This window comes from Megascapheus bottae, chromosome 7 (genome assembly GCF_031878675.1).
Source record: "Megascapheus bottae isolate mThoBot1 chromosome 7, mThoBot2.hap1, whole genome shotgun sequence".
NCBI lineage: Eukaryota > Metazoa > Chordata > Mammalia > Rodentia > Geomyidae > Megascapheus > Megascapheus bottae.
Window position 1 is genome coordinate 80,198,304 of NC_143515.1, and position 16,403 is coordinate 80,214,706.

A 16,403-nucleotide genomic window follows, 5' to 3' on the forward strand; every position below is an offset into this window, starting at 1 on the left:
CAACTCAGACTGATATATCCAGTGAAACTAGCATTTACATTTGAGGGAGAAACAAGAATATTTCACTCCAAAGAGAAGCTATATGAATTCATGCACACGAAACCAGCATTACAAAAAATATTAAATAATCAAGAACAAATTGCAGAACAACAAGAACTCCCATCAAGAAGCTATTTCCTATAAATCACTAAACACAAAGGGAGGAAAAAGAGAGAAAGAAACTCAGAAGTAAAAATAAATAATGACAAAGGACACTAATCACATCTCCATAATTTCCCTGAATGTGAATGGGCTGAACAATCCAATCAAAAGACCAAGATCAGCAGATTGGATTAAGAAACAAGACCCATCCATATGTTGCATCCAAGAGACCCACCTCACTGCCAAAGACAGAAACAAACTCCAAGTGAAAGGATGGAAAAGAATTTCCCACTCCAACACACTGTGCAAAAAAACAGGAGTAGCAATCTTAATCTCTGACAAAATTAACTTCTTAGTAAAATCAGTACATAAAGATAAAGATGGCTACTACATACTAGTAAAGGGTACAATTCATAACCAGAATATTACAGTTATAAACATTTATTCCCCCAACCCTGGAGCACCTAAACTCTCTTAGAATTACAGAACAAGATATACTTAAACACAGTCATAGTGGGAGACTTCAATACGCCACTCTCACCAAATGACAGGTCAACTCAACAAAAGATAAGCAAAGATACCACGGACTTAAATGTCATCATAGCTCAGCTGGGCTTAACAGATATACACAGAGTCTTCCACCCAACAGAAAACGTTATACATTATTCTCAGCAGCACATGGAACATACTCCAAAATAGATCATATAATAGTTCATACAGAAAACTTAAGCAGATACAAGAGGACTGATATAATCCCATGCATTCTATCTGATCACAGTGGAGTCAGACTAGTTCTGAACAACACAGTAAAAGGTAAAAAAAAAAAAATCAAACACTTGGAAGCTGAACAACACACTTCTGAATAACTCCTGGGTTACAGAACAAATCAAAGAAGAAATTCAAAACTTTCTGGAATGTAATGGCAATCAAGATACATCACAAAGGAACTTATGGGACACAGCAAAGGCAGTTATAAGGGGCAAATTTATCACACTAGGAGAGCATATTAAAAAGAAGAGCATGTAAATATCCTAAAAAAGAAATTGATACACCTAGAAGAGCAAGAAAAAGTAAATTCTAAAACAACTAGAAGGACAGAAATAACAAAAATAAAATCAGAACTATCAGAGATTGAAATAAGATCCACTATACACAAAATTTATAAATCAAAAAATTGGTTCTTCGAAAGAGTCAACAAAATTGACAGACCCCTGGCAAGATTAATCAAAAAAAGGAGAGGGGAGACTCGAATAAACAAGATTAGAGACCCCACAGGAACAATCACAACTGATATCCAAGAAATTCACTCCATTATGAATAAGTACTACCAGGGCCTATATTCAAAGACGAAAATCTAGTAGAAATGGCTGATTTCTTAAATAAATATAGGCTGCCCACATTGAACCATGAAGAGGTAAACAAATTGAACAAACCAATTTCATACAATGAAATAGCGGAAGCAATTAGGGAAATGCCAACTACAAAGAGCCCAGGTCCAGACAGTTTCACTGTGGAAATCTACAAGACTTTAAAGATTAATTAATACCTATACTCTTGAAACTCTTCTGAAAAGTAGAAGCAGAAGGAGCAATACCAAACTCATTTTATGAAGCTAATATTACACAGGGAAAGACCCAACAAAAAAAGAGAACTATAGACCTATCTCTCTAAAGAACACAGACACAAAACTCCTCAGTAAAATACTAGCCAACAGACTCCAGAAACAAATTTAAAAAATTATACACTACGATCAAGTAGGGTTCATCCCACAGATGCAAGGCTTGGTTTAACATTCCCAAATCAATCAATGTAATAGATCACATCAATAGAGCTAAGGATAAGAATCATATGATAATTTCTCTGGACGTGGAGGAGGCATTTGGCAAAATACAACATCCATTCATGTTGAAAGCACTAGGAAAAACAGCAATAAGAGGTACATTTCTTACAATAATTAAATCTATATATGGCAAACCTACAGCCAATATTATACTAAATGGAAAAAGATTGGAACCATTTACCTTAAAATCGGGAACTAGACAGGGATGCCCACTCTCTCCACTTCTCTTCAATATAGTGCTGGAAACCTTAGCCAGAGCAATAAGGCAAGAGAAGGACATCAAAGGCATCCACATAGGGAAAGAAGAAATTAAAATATCCCTATTCACAGATGACATGATCCTCTACCTAAGTGACCCAATAAACTCCACTCCCAAACTCCTAGAATTAATAAACCACTTTAGCAAAGTGGCAGGATACAAAATTAACCTGCAAATGTCAGTAGCTTTCTTATACACCAACAATACACAAACACAAGGCCAAATCAATAAAATGATCCCATTGGCAATAACCCCCCCCAAAATAAAATACATAGGAATTAACTTAACCAAAGATGTAAAAATAATTATTTAATGAAAACTATAAAAGCCTAACGAAAAAAATTAAAAATAACACCAGGAAATGGAAAGACATCCATGCTCATGGGTCAGGAGAACCAATATAGTGAAAATGGCTATATTGCCAAAATTGATACACAAATTCAATGGAATCCCCATCAAAATCCCAAAGACATTCATTACTGAAATAGAAGATACAATCCAAAGGTTCATATGGAACAAGAAAAGATCTAGAATAGCCAAAACAATTCTAGGCAAAAAGAGCAACGCAGGTGGTATTACAATACCAGACTTCAAACTCTACTATAGAGCCATAATAGCAAAAACTGCATGGTATTGGCACAATAATTGACCAGAAGATCAGTGGAACAGAATAGAAGATCCAGAAATAGAACACATACCTATAGTCAACTTGTATTTGACAAAGAAGCCAAAGATATACAGTGGAACAAACACAGCCTACTCAATTATTGGTGCTGGCAAAACTGGGCAGCCACATGCAGAAAATTAAAACTTGACCCTAGCCTTCCACTATGGACAAGCATTAATTCAAAATGGATCAAAGACCTCAATGTCAGTCCAGAAACCTTGAAACTGCTACACGATAGAGTAGGAGAGACTCTGGAACTCATAGGCACAGGCAAGATTCCTGAACAGAAGCCCAGGGTCACAACAGATTGGACAGAGACTCGATAAATGAGACTACCTAAAAATAAAAAGTTTCTGCACAGATAAAAGCGCAGCCACAAAAGCAGAGAGCCAACCAACTGGGAAAAGATATTTGCCAATAATACATCAGACAAATGCTTAATATCCAGTATCTACAGGAAACTCAAGAAACTAATTCCCTCCAAACCCAACAAAGCAATCACTAAATGGGCAAGGGAACAAAGAGAGAGACTAATCAAAAGAAGAGGTTAAAATGACAGAAAAGCCTATGAGAAAATGCTCATCATCCATGGTCATAAAAGAAATGCAAATAAAAACAACCCTAAGGTACCTCCTTACACCAATAAGAACGGCCAAGATTTTTGAACTCAGACAATGACAGTTGCTGGTGGAGTTGTGGAGAAAAAGGAACCCTACTACACTGCTGGTGGGATTGTAAACTAGTTCAGCCACTCTGGAAGGCAGTGTGGAGGTTCCTTAAAGAACTGAAAATAGACCTTCCCTATGATCTGCCATACCACTTCTGGGCATCTATCCTGAACATCATGACCCAGGATATGATAAGTACACCTGCTCAGCTATGTTCATCTCTGCACTATTCACTATAGCCAGGCGATGGAAACAATCCAGATGCCCTACTGCAGATGAATGGATGCAAAAAATGTGATACACACACACACACACACACACACACACACACACACACAATGGAATTCTACATAGCCAACAGACAAGATAAAATAATGGCATTTGCAGGGAAGTGGATGAATCTAGAGCGAATCATGTTGAGTGAGACAAGTCAAGACCAAAGGAACAAAAGGTGCATGGTATCCTTAATATGTGGCTATTAGATCCAAAGAGTACAAGAGCGAGGACTCAATATTTGCATACCCAATTCTATGGACATGGTACTGGAAATATAAACACAATTACACAGTCATAAAAACTTATGACTTTATAGACACAATCTTTTATTACATAGATTAATATGTGTCGATGACATACAAACCCTCAGCCTAATTTTAATTATGTTCTAAAATCTAAGTGCCAGTGATTGTAAACAGAGATTTCCTTCTTGAATACTTGTTTGTTAAATACGTCATTTGAAATATGATGTAAAAATCAATGTTAATATATTCTTTAATTCCATGTAATGAATGATTGTTGTCCTTAATATACTATGTTGTCTCTCATCTCCTTTGCTGTCCCTTGGTTATCTCATATTGTTATAGTATCTCACTTTGTTATCTGATATATTGAATTTATTTGTATTTGGATATTTGAAATTTGATAGGGAAGGGGGGAAAACCAAGAGGGGTGGGGGGTGTGGGGGGGGAGGGAAATGGGTACCAAGACATGTGAAAGGGTATCAATGTATGTGAATTAATGCACCTTCTATCTGGCAAATATCATGTAACCCTTTTACTAATTATAATAAATATATATATATATTCTTTAATTAAAAAACCATTACATGCCATCAAAGTCTTTCTCCACATTAATTGGGATGATCATGTGATTATTGTCCTTGAGTCTACTTATATACTGTTTTGCACTTACTGATTTACATATGTTAAGCCATCCTTGTGGGCATAAATCCAAAAAAAAATAAATAATATACAAGACCGATTCTGTAGACTCATGTTTATTGCAATTCTGTTCACAGCAGCCAAACTGTGGAATAAGCTAGTTTCCAACAAACAAAAAATGGATAAAGTCAATGATACGTATATGCCATGGAATATAATTCAGCCATAAAAGAAAATGAAATGATGTTATCTATAGGAAAAAAACATGAAACTGTACATCATGTCAAGGAAGACAAGGCAAGCTCTACAAAACAAAAATTACACATTCTCAATTCATTTGTAAATTCTAGACCTGAAATGATGATGATGATGATGATGATGATGATGATGATGATGATGATGATGAAGGCTATGGCTGGAGTTTGATCCTCAGGATCATGCACACACACACACACACACACACACACACACACAGGTTAATTTTCATATATTCTTCAAGATATACATGAATTCTCAGCTCTGTTTTCCTGGAATAGTATATCTTGTCATAAATGTGGCTTCCTAGAATATTTTAATATTTGATAGGGCAACTCTAACTCAATTATGCATATATTTTGCATTTTTCTTGGCAACACTCATCTCTCTCTCCTTCCATATAAATCTTATATTTAATTTGTCCAGTTCCTAAATACACCCTGTTTAGGGTTATGACAGATATGTTTTCACTTATTTATTTTGGAGAATTGACTTTTTAACTTGAAATAGAGCTTTTCATTCCTTTTTTTTTTTTTTTGCCAGTCCTGGGCTTGAGCTCAGGGCCTGAGCACTGTCCTTGGACTTTCTCAAGCTAGAGCTCTACCACTTGAGCCTCAGCACCACATCCGGCTTTTTTTTCTATGTATGTGGTACCGAGGAATCGAACCCGGGTCTTCATGCATGCTAGGCAAGCACTTTAACCACTAGGCCAAACTCCCGGCCCGAGCTTTTCATTCCTAATGAAGTCATTTTTGTATCTTTCAATGCAATATAGTTTGTTGCATATTCATATCTAAAATTGCATATACTGTCAGGATAACACTCTGTCAATAACTTCAATGTTATTTTTTTCCATTTAATTCTCTAAATGATTAAAACAATGCTTTAATAATTTGCTTTATCATCTGTTCACACTATTTATGAAAATTATCACTATAATCACTTTAAGATGTTTTGTTCCCTAAGCCTTTACTAACCTCGTGAACCATGAGTCTCCTGTTCTTAGATGGTACACCAGGCATGAGCTGCTATGCTTGGTCTAATTATCCTCTCAGTTACATCAGATAGTTTCATTAGATCATTGTGGCTAATGAGTAGTACCTTTGTCTTTTCTCATAATTTTAATGAGACTACTCTTAATACTTACACATTTAATAGAGCATTGGCTCTTAGATTTTTTTTTCTTTTTTAAATTTTTTTCATATATTTTTTATTGTAATTAATAGAAGGGTTACATGATATTTGCCAGATAGATGGTGCATTAATTCCCATACATTGATACCCTTTCACATGTCTTGGTGCCCATTTCCCTCCCCCCTACCCCCACTCTCATCTTGTTTTCCCCCCTTCCCTATCCAATTTCAAATAACCAAATACATATATATCCGATATATCAGGTAACAAAGTGAGATACTGTCACAATATGAGATAACCAAGGGATAGCAAAAGAGATGAGAGATAACATAGTACCTTAAGAAAAACAATCATTCATTATATGGCTCTTAGATTTTTGATGCATACTTTCTTCTTTTTATATATTAGACTTCTCTTTTAATGTGCTTTCCATCACCCTTGTGATGCCTTTGAGGTTCATTTTGTTTTGAAGCTGTAGAACCACTGTTTAGCCTCGATTGGTTCGCACATCCCTCTCCTCCCTCCCTGTCCCTCGGTCCCTCTGTCCACCCTCTGGACAAGATCAGCCTTGGTTGGTTCTCACATCCCTCTCCCCCCGCCCCCGTCCCTCTGTCCACCCTCTGGACAAGTCCAGCCCGTCGGCTGTGGATGCCGCATTCCTGGCCCGCCGGCTTCCCTCTTGCTCCACAGAAGGGGGGGGATTGTTTTCTCAGTGACCACACCGATCTTCTCCCCAGCAGTGCCCGCAGGGCTGCCCTTCTGTGCCGCGCTGGGGCGGATGGCTGGAGCGCATGGAGTCGGCCAGCAGGACACCAGCTGCCCTTCCCCTCTGCGTCCTGGCTGCTTGTTACTCTCTGGCGTCTGGGGAAGCTCTGCAGCCGGATCGACCCCACCCCAGGGCCTTCTGACAGACTGGCCCTCAGCCCCAGCCGCCGCAAGTCCCTGGAAGACAAGGGGCATTGAGGTCGGCCTTGCCTGCCCTCTTCTAATGGCCACGTTAGAGGTACAGATACACCTATCTCGTTGAACTCTGGGCTGACGCTGGTTTTGCTCGGTCATGAAATGGAGAAATAACTGTTCTGAGATGTGTGCCCAGCCTGGAGAGACGCCCCCTGCTCTTCTGCCCTTTTCCCCACACCTCGCACCTTGCTTCTCACTCTCCATGTGTATGAGGCCTTCCTGAGTTTTAATCTTCCTTTGCTGGAAATTTCAGGGATAATTGAGTCTACACATAACTAAGCAAGTAATAAAAAATATGGGAAACAACTTCAATACACAAAGCCAGTAGAGAGAACTGGTATGTTTGTTTTTTTCTTGCTTACAGTATTTCTGTGGAACTCCAACGCTTGACAGAAGTCTGAGGAAAAAAAAATCATTCAGAGAATGATTCTTTGGGGAGGGGGGGACTGGTGCCTACTTGTATGTTAGGGAATATTACAGGTTGATAATAAAACTTGAGTACAAGAATGATATCTCAGAGAGAAGAAGAGAAGGGGACTTGCGTAGACATCTATTTTGATCTTGCCATGTGAAGACCTTAACACCAAAAATAAACTGTGTATTATTTCATTGGAACCTATTTCTACCAGGGAACGTCTTCAGATTTCTCTTCCCAGTTCTGGCTGTCACACTGTCCTGAGGGCGGTGCTGGTCCTTAGACAGGCACGTGGGGAACCCCACTGGCCCAGAGGTCTGGGCTCAAATGCACCATCAGAGCTCACAGCCTGCTTAGCTGTCCTGCCCCTCAGGAAAGGTGCACCAGAGAAGTACTTCCCTCTGCCACGATTGTACTGGCACAACCCTGTCACCTTGTCCTGAGGCCCCTGGCTCCCTCATCAGCAGTCCACCTGGGCTCACCTGGCCCTGGAGCTGGACCTGTCTGGCCTCTCGTAGACTGCACTCGTCCATTCCATCGTCCAGGGGGCGCTGTGTAAAGCATGCTTCTTTAGCTCAAGGGCTGGAAAGAGCAGCAACAAATGGCCTCCTCGAGAATTAGTTATCACTTCCGTCCCCACTGGCCAGGAGCCACAGTGCTCGTAAGAGTCAAAATAAAGAACACGAACTCTTCAGCTCATGCAGTGTCCCAGCTTCCGGTTAGGAATTTTAGGGGGAAACAACAGCCAATTCCATTCCACCGTAGCAAGACCCTAAGACAGGCTTGAATCTGCTTTACCACCAAGACATTTTTATATGTCCACTAATGAAGGAATTGCAACAAATGTTACAAACTAGTAAAATATTAATTTTACTAGTTTACTAGTGAAAATCTACACTGTTCAAATAGCAATCCCTTCCTGCTCTTTACAGCTGAACAGCATGTGTGTTTAAAGCACAATAAATAATAGAGCTGGGGCTGAAGTTCTACGAGGGCTTGAACAAAGTCACCAACCACTCTTACTGTCTGTCCCCCAGCGAGCTTCAAGGATGTCTCTGATGAGGCTGAGAAGTCCTCCAGCCATATGCTGGGTAAGTCATCCTGAATTTATGTAAGGTGGCATCGAAAGCTCTAATTCTTTATTTAAAAGGTTTTTCTGTAACTGGATGCCATTTTTTATTACTTTCCATATTTCAAATGGGAATTTTGTGAAGAATTAGAATCATTATTTTCTGGTTTGCCTGCTGACTCATTTTAAGGAAACCCAGTCAAAGGTGATGCATATATTTAAAGATTCTTCCACTCACAAGGAAAATACACATTCAAAATGCATCATTATGCTTGATTTCCTTGTTCCTAATCCTAGAGATGAAGTTTTCAACTGCAAATAGACACTATATCCAGTCAGGTTTGTCTAGAGGCAATTCCTTAAGATGTGCTATTTGCTATAAACCTCTCAGAAAGGAAATCTCATCACTCTGCAAGAGTAATGGGTCCAAGGGGTGTGCTGTGATGCCCACAAACTCTCTGGTCAGTGTACTCGGATCTCTCACTTTTCCCCTCAGTCAGCGAGAATCCAGCTTTATGGTAAGGATGCTAGAAGTTCTTTTCTCTGAATCTTACAAAAGAGGGGGTGTGAGAGCCAGCGTTCTCCCTTGAGTATCACAAAGCATCTTCCTCCTTGATCAATCCTGTAAGTTCATCTCCAAACAGATAAGGCTCTGCTTTCAGCAGCACTTTGCTCTGGCTTTTTAACTACTCATTACAAAAACGGGAGAATCAGGAAAAGGGGAAACAGATTCAGAGATGTAGTATCTGAGTTTCTTTGAAAGAAAGAAGGAAGGAAGGAAGGAAGGAAGGAAGGAAGGAAGGAAGGAAGGGAAGGAAGGAAGACACCACTGGGAGAAAGTAAAGAGCAATAAGAGAGCAATCACTTCTTTTCCTTTCAAGGCACTGTCATAAAGTCAATAGGAAAATGGAAGTTAAGGGATTGAAAAATGAGCCCCAACCTCCCCTCTCCCCTAAGGCCAACCCTCCAGGACAACGGCGAGATTGCAAAAGGAAAGTCATTCCAATTAGCTGCCCTGCAATAGTTTCATTTCTCCTCAAGGTGACAATCCTGACTTTTCTCTCTTCAAATAGTAGGTTCTAAGTAAATGTTTGCTGAATGGGGAGTGTGAATAAAACATGTATACAGGAATTCATTTGTAATTGTCTGAGGTTGATATCCAGTAACCTTGCAATAGCGTAAAAGAAAATAGACGTCAGCCCCCCCTTTAAATAATGTACATTAAATTAATTTAATTTAATATACTTAATGCACTGGAAATGTGAAGAAAGCCAAGCTCATCTGTAGATTCCATGTGTCTCTTCATCTACTTTGTCTGCAATATGCAATGTGCTGTAAAGACATTGGCAGTTATGTTTAAAGACTTCTGCTGGTGCACAAATTATGTTTTTAAATGAGACCCTAAAGCTGCATTTTAATGCATTAGCTTCATTTCCTAATGCAGGTATCCGTCTCCGCTCCCCAGGCTGCTTTTGTTTAATCAGCCGACGAGCGGCCCTACCTCCTTCATCATCTTCTCCACACCTCTCTGCCAGGTACTGCTGACGTTTACGGCTAACCTCGCCGCTGAACATGACCTACTGGAAGGGAGAGAAAATAGATTTGTAACTGTGGGAGATGGGAGGACAAGGACAGATTCGCTTAGATAATCACCGACGTGTCTGGGAGCTGCTTCCTCGCCCCCTGTGAGCCAGGTTGGTAGAAACGCTGCCACAAATAACCTCAGCCTGTCACGCGTTTACACAGAGATTGATGGACTGGACATAAAATTTCACAGCTAGGAGAGGAAAAGTCATTTGTTATTTGTTGCGTCTTTAAATGGAAATGCATTCTGCAGCCAGTCGGTCCTCTGTATCCTTAACTTCTGTGTCCAAGGATTCAAACACATGTGGTACAAAATACTGAGGAACAAGTTGTGTCGCAGCCACCGACGTTTCCTTGTCATTGTGCCCTAAACAATGCAGCATGACAACTATTTACATAACATTTACATTGCATTAGTTCTTCTAAGTAATCTAGCCTTGATGCAAAATGCATGAGGGGGGGGACCTGCGCATCTGCACACATGCCACATTGGGGCCCCAGGGGACTGGAGCACCCACAGATCTGGAGACCGTGAAAAACCCGGAAGGCAACCCTCAGGAGAACCAAGCAGGGCTTCCTCTGATGGCTGGGAGGGCCTTCGAAACAAACCAGAATTCATCTGGAAAGCAGGGCATGACATTAATCATTATTTCGGTACCATTGTTATATCCTGGCCATCACCTTCTAATCAACTAATAAATGTAAAGAAACCAAATGACTATTATTCTACCCAGGAAGTAAGGGAAAACAGTCCCTTCCTCTAAAAAAATAGATTTGGTGTTAGCTAATGCTTAGTGAAAGCCTGGTTTTAACTTGCTGTTTTCATATGAAGACTTTCCACGTAGGCCTACGCCAGTGCTCAGTGCATACGCGCTCCCTCCCCGAGTTGGGAGCCACGACCTTCACTCTGTGAGCTTCCTGGCCCTGTAGGTCATTCTCCTCATCCTCTCCGCTGACCCCTTCATACCTGTAAGGCAAAGTGAGGGACTGGGTTTTCTAGGCTCCCTTTCCACCTCGAATACCAAAGCATTCAGGAGCAAATCCTTGCTGGCAGGTTCCATGTGAATGACAAATGCTGGCAGACTTGCCTCTGCTCCCACTTCACAAGCCCAGGTCCCACCTCCTGTGTCCTGCAGGATTTACCCCTCTTGATTCCCATCTTGGGGCAGTGACATGCTAGCTGATTCCCTTACATTAGTTGTACATTTAAAGCTATAATTGCACTTCTGTAGGGGCGGTTCTCCTTACTTTTTAATTTTTTTTAAAAAGAACATTTTAGTTGTTTCTCTAATTTGTTTATTTAAATGCTTGAATTCAAGGCCTAAAGCACTCACTCTTTTTTAAATTTTTGTTCAAACTTAGGACTCTATCACTTGTGTCACACCTCTACTTCGGGCTTCTTGCTCCCTCACTGGAGAGAAGATTCTCAGGGACATTTCTGCCCAAGCTGGCTCTGATCTGTGATCCTCAAATCTCTGTCTCCTGAATAGCTAGGAATACAAGCATGAACCATGGGCACTGTGCTAAAAATGATTTAAATATGATTTTAAATGTTGTTGTCAGAGGAAATCATCCAAGGAAGCTTAAACATGTATTAAATCAAGCAATAGTTCTCAAGATTTTGCTGGGTTTTTAGAGGGCAGAGGGGTCAGTATGATAAACTTGTCCTCCAGAAGACAGCCTTTTCCTCCACTCTCAGGAAGTCAGATAGAGTGAAGCAATGAGCATGGCATGCTGAATATAAAGATGAGAGAAGAGAGGAGCGGAAAGAGGCATGTAAGATGCTGAGCCATGGGCAGCAACCTTCCTGGTCGTCTGTAGTGAGGAAACAAAGTCTCCACCATCCTTTCCCCATACATTCCTGGACAGTCCAGACACCTCCACTGCACACACCCCGTTCCCCAGCCGCTGTAAGCTGGGCAATGACTTATTCACACCAAAGCGTGATCCCATTCTCCACTTCCAGAGAGTGCTTGAGGGATTCTTGAGGGCCTGTCTTCGCTTGGAAACTGCCTTCTTTTCTTCATTGGCTGGTGTATGCCTCTCTTCTTGTTTATCTTATACCCACGTCCCCAGATCTTCTTCCATCTCCTCCCTCTGGCAACCCCTTCCTGTTGCCACAGTGTCTCCCCCTTGTCTGGAGAACTTCCTCATAGTGGGTCTCGAAGTTACTCTTGTGCATACAAATACATTGAATTTGAAGAGAGAGAGGGAGAAAGAGAGAGAGAGAAAGGAGAGAGAGAGAAAGGAGAGAGAGAGAGAGCGAGAGAGAGAGAGAGAGAAAGAGAGAGAAAAAGAGAGAGAGAGAGAGAGAAAGAGAGAGAAAAAGAGAGAGAGAGAGAGAAGAGAGAGAGAGAGAGAGAGAGAGAGAGAGAGAGAGAGAGAGAGAGAGAGAGAGAGAGAGAGAGAGAGAGATTGAGTCCTAAATCTACTTGTGATCTGGTAGCAGTAGATTGGTCTTGGCCCTATACCTGATGGGATGAGGACAGGAGTCAAAGGGCATTCCTCTGCTTCCAGTGGGCTTTCTAAAGCACTCACTCTGCTATCAGGGGCTGGAATTATTACACCAGACATAATGTGCATCCCTGGAATTTCAATCCAGGTGCCAGAAAATTGCAGGCCAGTAGGAAAATGGTGTAATCTGTGGTTCCATCTGGCCCATGAGTTTCCAGTGGCCTTGCTTATAGATTGTCAGAACTGTTCATTAAGTTTGTTGTGAAACCAAAGGCTTAATATCTGTAATTTAGAGGGTTCAATAGGCAGTTAAATTGAGTGAAACTATTTTTGAATGACGACTCCAGTTTCAGAGAAAGAGCCGACATTGCAGCTCCAAAGAGCTACATTTTGAGGCAGCACAAGGAATTCAAAAGTATTTATAAGTCCTTTTAGAAAAGGGCCTTATGATGCTAAGTGGAGAAACTTTTTCTCCTCTGTTTAAAAAAAATGAAAGTCCACAAAATCTACAGTGCTGACAAAAGGAAACATTTGTAAAGCAGATAGGTTATCAGCCACAACCACAGAACTTTATATGGTTCAAATAGAGCAAAGGTCGCTTGTTTTCTGTTTTTGTCCTCCTCCGATCTGTGGTTTACCTTTAAAGTGTATATATATATATATACATATACATATACATATATATATATATATGCATGCTTTAGTGAACATGGTTTCATGCAATTGTTTGTGCAAAGGCAAGTCCAGTCTGTGTTACACAGGTGGTAAAATGAGCACTCTTGGTCAGAGGCCCTTGTAAACAATACATTTCACAGTCTATCAGCCTTGGGAAATGTTTCCAGTCCTGACAGGTGGAGACCTACAGACTTCTGAGCTCAAGGTGTGACATCAAACCACAGGTGGAAACTCTGACGCCTGCTATGGCGCTGACACTAAAAAAGGTGATGCAGACCCCAGGTGCATGGCCACCAGAAAGAAGGTGCTGTCCACAAGGGGCATCTGACAAGGAAGCGGTGGGGCCTCGTGGCATCGACGACCCTTAGCTGTGCCCCAAAGTGTTTCCACAGTGGCCCAGGAAAGCGTGCTCACACCATGCACAAGAACATGGGTTGGCTGTTCTCCAGGTGCCATGGACCTTTCTGTGTGGCCACCAAGAGAAAGACACTGGGGGGTGGCGAGACGGTTAGTTGTCCGACTGCCCACAGGCGACTTTGCCACATCCCTTTACCTCCACGAGCTCTGTCCAGTGGCACTGTTCTAGGATGAAAGAGTCTACATCCTTTGTCTTTATAGCTCAGGAGAGGGTTGTTTTTCTGTGAACTTTCTTGAAAATAAAACAGAAAACAGAACAGTTCATACTTTACAGCTGTGGTTGAGAAGACAGTCAATTGTGAATTCACTTGTGACTTTCTGGGAAAGTTTGCTTCCCCCACCCCCGAGTAGATGCCACCAGATATTTCATGTCACGGTCACTCTCCTTCCTGGAAGGAGGGTGCAGGACAGATAGATTGCCTGCTTTTCTGATCAAGAGATAATTAGGAAGAAGACAAGCACATACTTAAGATGACAGAGCAGAAAGCTAGAAACAGCCTAGAGCATGTGGCATTGTGGACTTAGTATTATGAAAGAAAAAGCTATAAAGGGAACTTTTTCCAGAGGCCTCTGTGAAGCTTCAGATTCAAATTTTAAGAGTATGTGGTTCTTCAAGAAGAGTTTTCTCAGGGTGGCAACAGAAATAAATAATCTGAAGTGCATAAAGTGCAACCAAAACAAAAACCCCCACCTAAACTGTGAAGTAGGTCAAAGTTTAGAGAATAATTTTTGTAAATTAAACAGATACAAGTTAGTGCTTACATTATAACTACAAAGGAATACTATAATTTCCTTTATTTTGATACGTTCAATTTTGACAAAATTGCTGTTTGGAAAACAATCATGGCACCAACAAATGAAATTTGAACTCTATCATACAGAGAACACTTCTAACTTTAAAAAAGAATTCTGAAATATTTTATATGTTCTAAGTGCTCATACATTGTTTCTTCTCTTTTTCATATATTTTTATTATAATTAATAGAAGGGTTACATGATATTTGTCAGATAGAAGATGCATTAATTCACATACATTGATACCCTTTCACATATCTTGGTCCCCATTTCCCTCCCCCACAACCCCACCCCTCATCTTGTTTTCCCCCCTTCCCTATCCAATTTCAGATAACCAAATACAAATATATCCAATATATCAGGTAACAAAGTGAGATACTGTAACAATATGAGATAACCAAGGGACAGCAAAAGAGATGAGAGATAACATAGTACCTTATGGACAGCAATCATTCATTATATGGCTTATGTTTCTATATCCTAGAGGACCTTTCATTTAGCTTCCTACTATATGGCCTTTTGTATCAAGGTTTTTCTCTATTGCAAATCTCTGCTAGGAGAGCCCAAGGTTTCTACTGATTATGACGGTACTCTACATAATCAGTGGAGTTTCTCTAATAACATACTATAGAAATGATCCCTGAAAGTATAGTCTTACATTGTTTCTTCTATGTATTTCTTCTATGGGTGCCTGTAGCTTCAGTAATCACTTTCAGATGGTATCTGCTCACTTGATTTTCTCTTGTCCTAAACTACCACCCTTGCATATGGTTGTCTTCATTTCCTCGCTGCCATTCAAGTGACTAACTTTAAAAAAATATATAACAAAAATAGGGTCATCAGGATATTCTTTCATTAGTGTAATTTCTCAGTATAAGAAAACCACTCATCATTCTGAGAACCAAATAGATTCAAATCAAGCAGGTAACCATCATATATCAACAAAGTTTATGAATGAAGATTTTAAGACATTATAACAATATTTTTATGAACAGTCACAAAATATTTAAAATATTATAAGAAGTTATTAAAGACAGGAAAGATGGGAAGAAATTCTAGAACTGAAAACATAATAATAACCTTAATAAGAATATACAAAAGACAGCCCAGTAGATAATTGAGATAGTGGAAAGAATTCAGAGCAATACAACTCTCAAACCCAACAACAAAAAAGATTGAGACATACATAAAAAAACACACAAGATAAACATACATGATTCTAAAAGAATCAACTCAGCAAGCAGGCCAGGCACAGAAGGTCTATGCATAAAACAAGCGAATGGCTGAAGAGTAAGTATTAAGCAAACAGAGCCAGAATTGAAAAGAGAACTAGCATCAAGCCAACCATTGTGCTTAAGAGAATTCAACACCTCTCTCTATTTTAATAATTGAAAAAGACAGAGGTACAGAAATTCAACAAGGATATAAGAACTCGGCGTCATTGATAATAGTATTTGATAGATATGTATTCAACTTGACTACAGCAGAATTCAATACATACCTTTTTAAAGAATCCACAGAGCCTAAATAAAGAAAGATCCTATCCTGGGCCATAGAACAAATCTCAGGAAAAATTTAAAAATTTTAGTCACACATATGTTATTTGATAAAAATGACACCAGCCAATATCAGAAATGTAGCAAAAGAAAATCAAATGCTCAAAAATGTCACATTCTTCTACATAATTGATAGGTGCCAAAGACAGGTCACAAGAAAAAATAACTATAACACTAAGGTAAATAGATATAAAAAATGGAATAGGTCAGAAATTTTAGATTCAGTTAATATACTAATTAGAGGGAGATTTAAGACTATATGACTATATTTAAGAATATCTTAATCAGTCATTTGCACTCTCATGTTCAAGAAGCTATGAGAACAAAATAAATGCAAAGTAATCAGAAGAAAGA

General features: G+C 39.9%; 1 pseudogene; it reads right to left on the reverse strand.

Annotated features, from left to right (window-relative positions):
• Positions 1 to 15,064: 15,064 nt before the first annotated feature.
• On the reverse strand, positions 15,065 to 15,149 carry LOC150061124 (small nucleolar RNA U3; annotated as a pseudogene).
• Between the last annotated feature and the right edge of the window lie 1,254 nt (positions 15,150 to 16,403).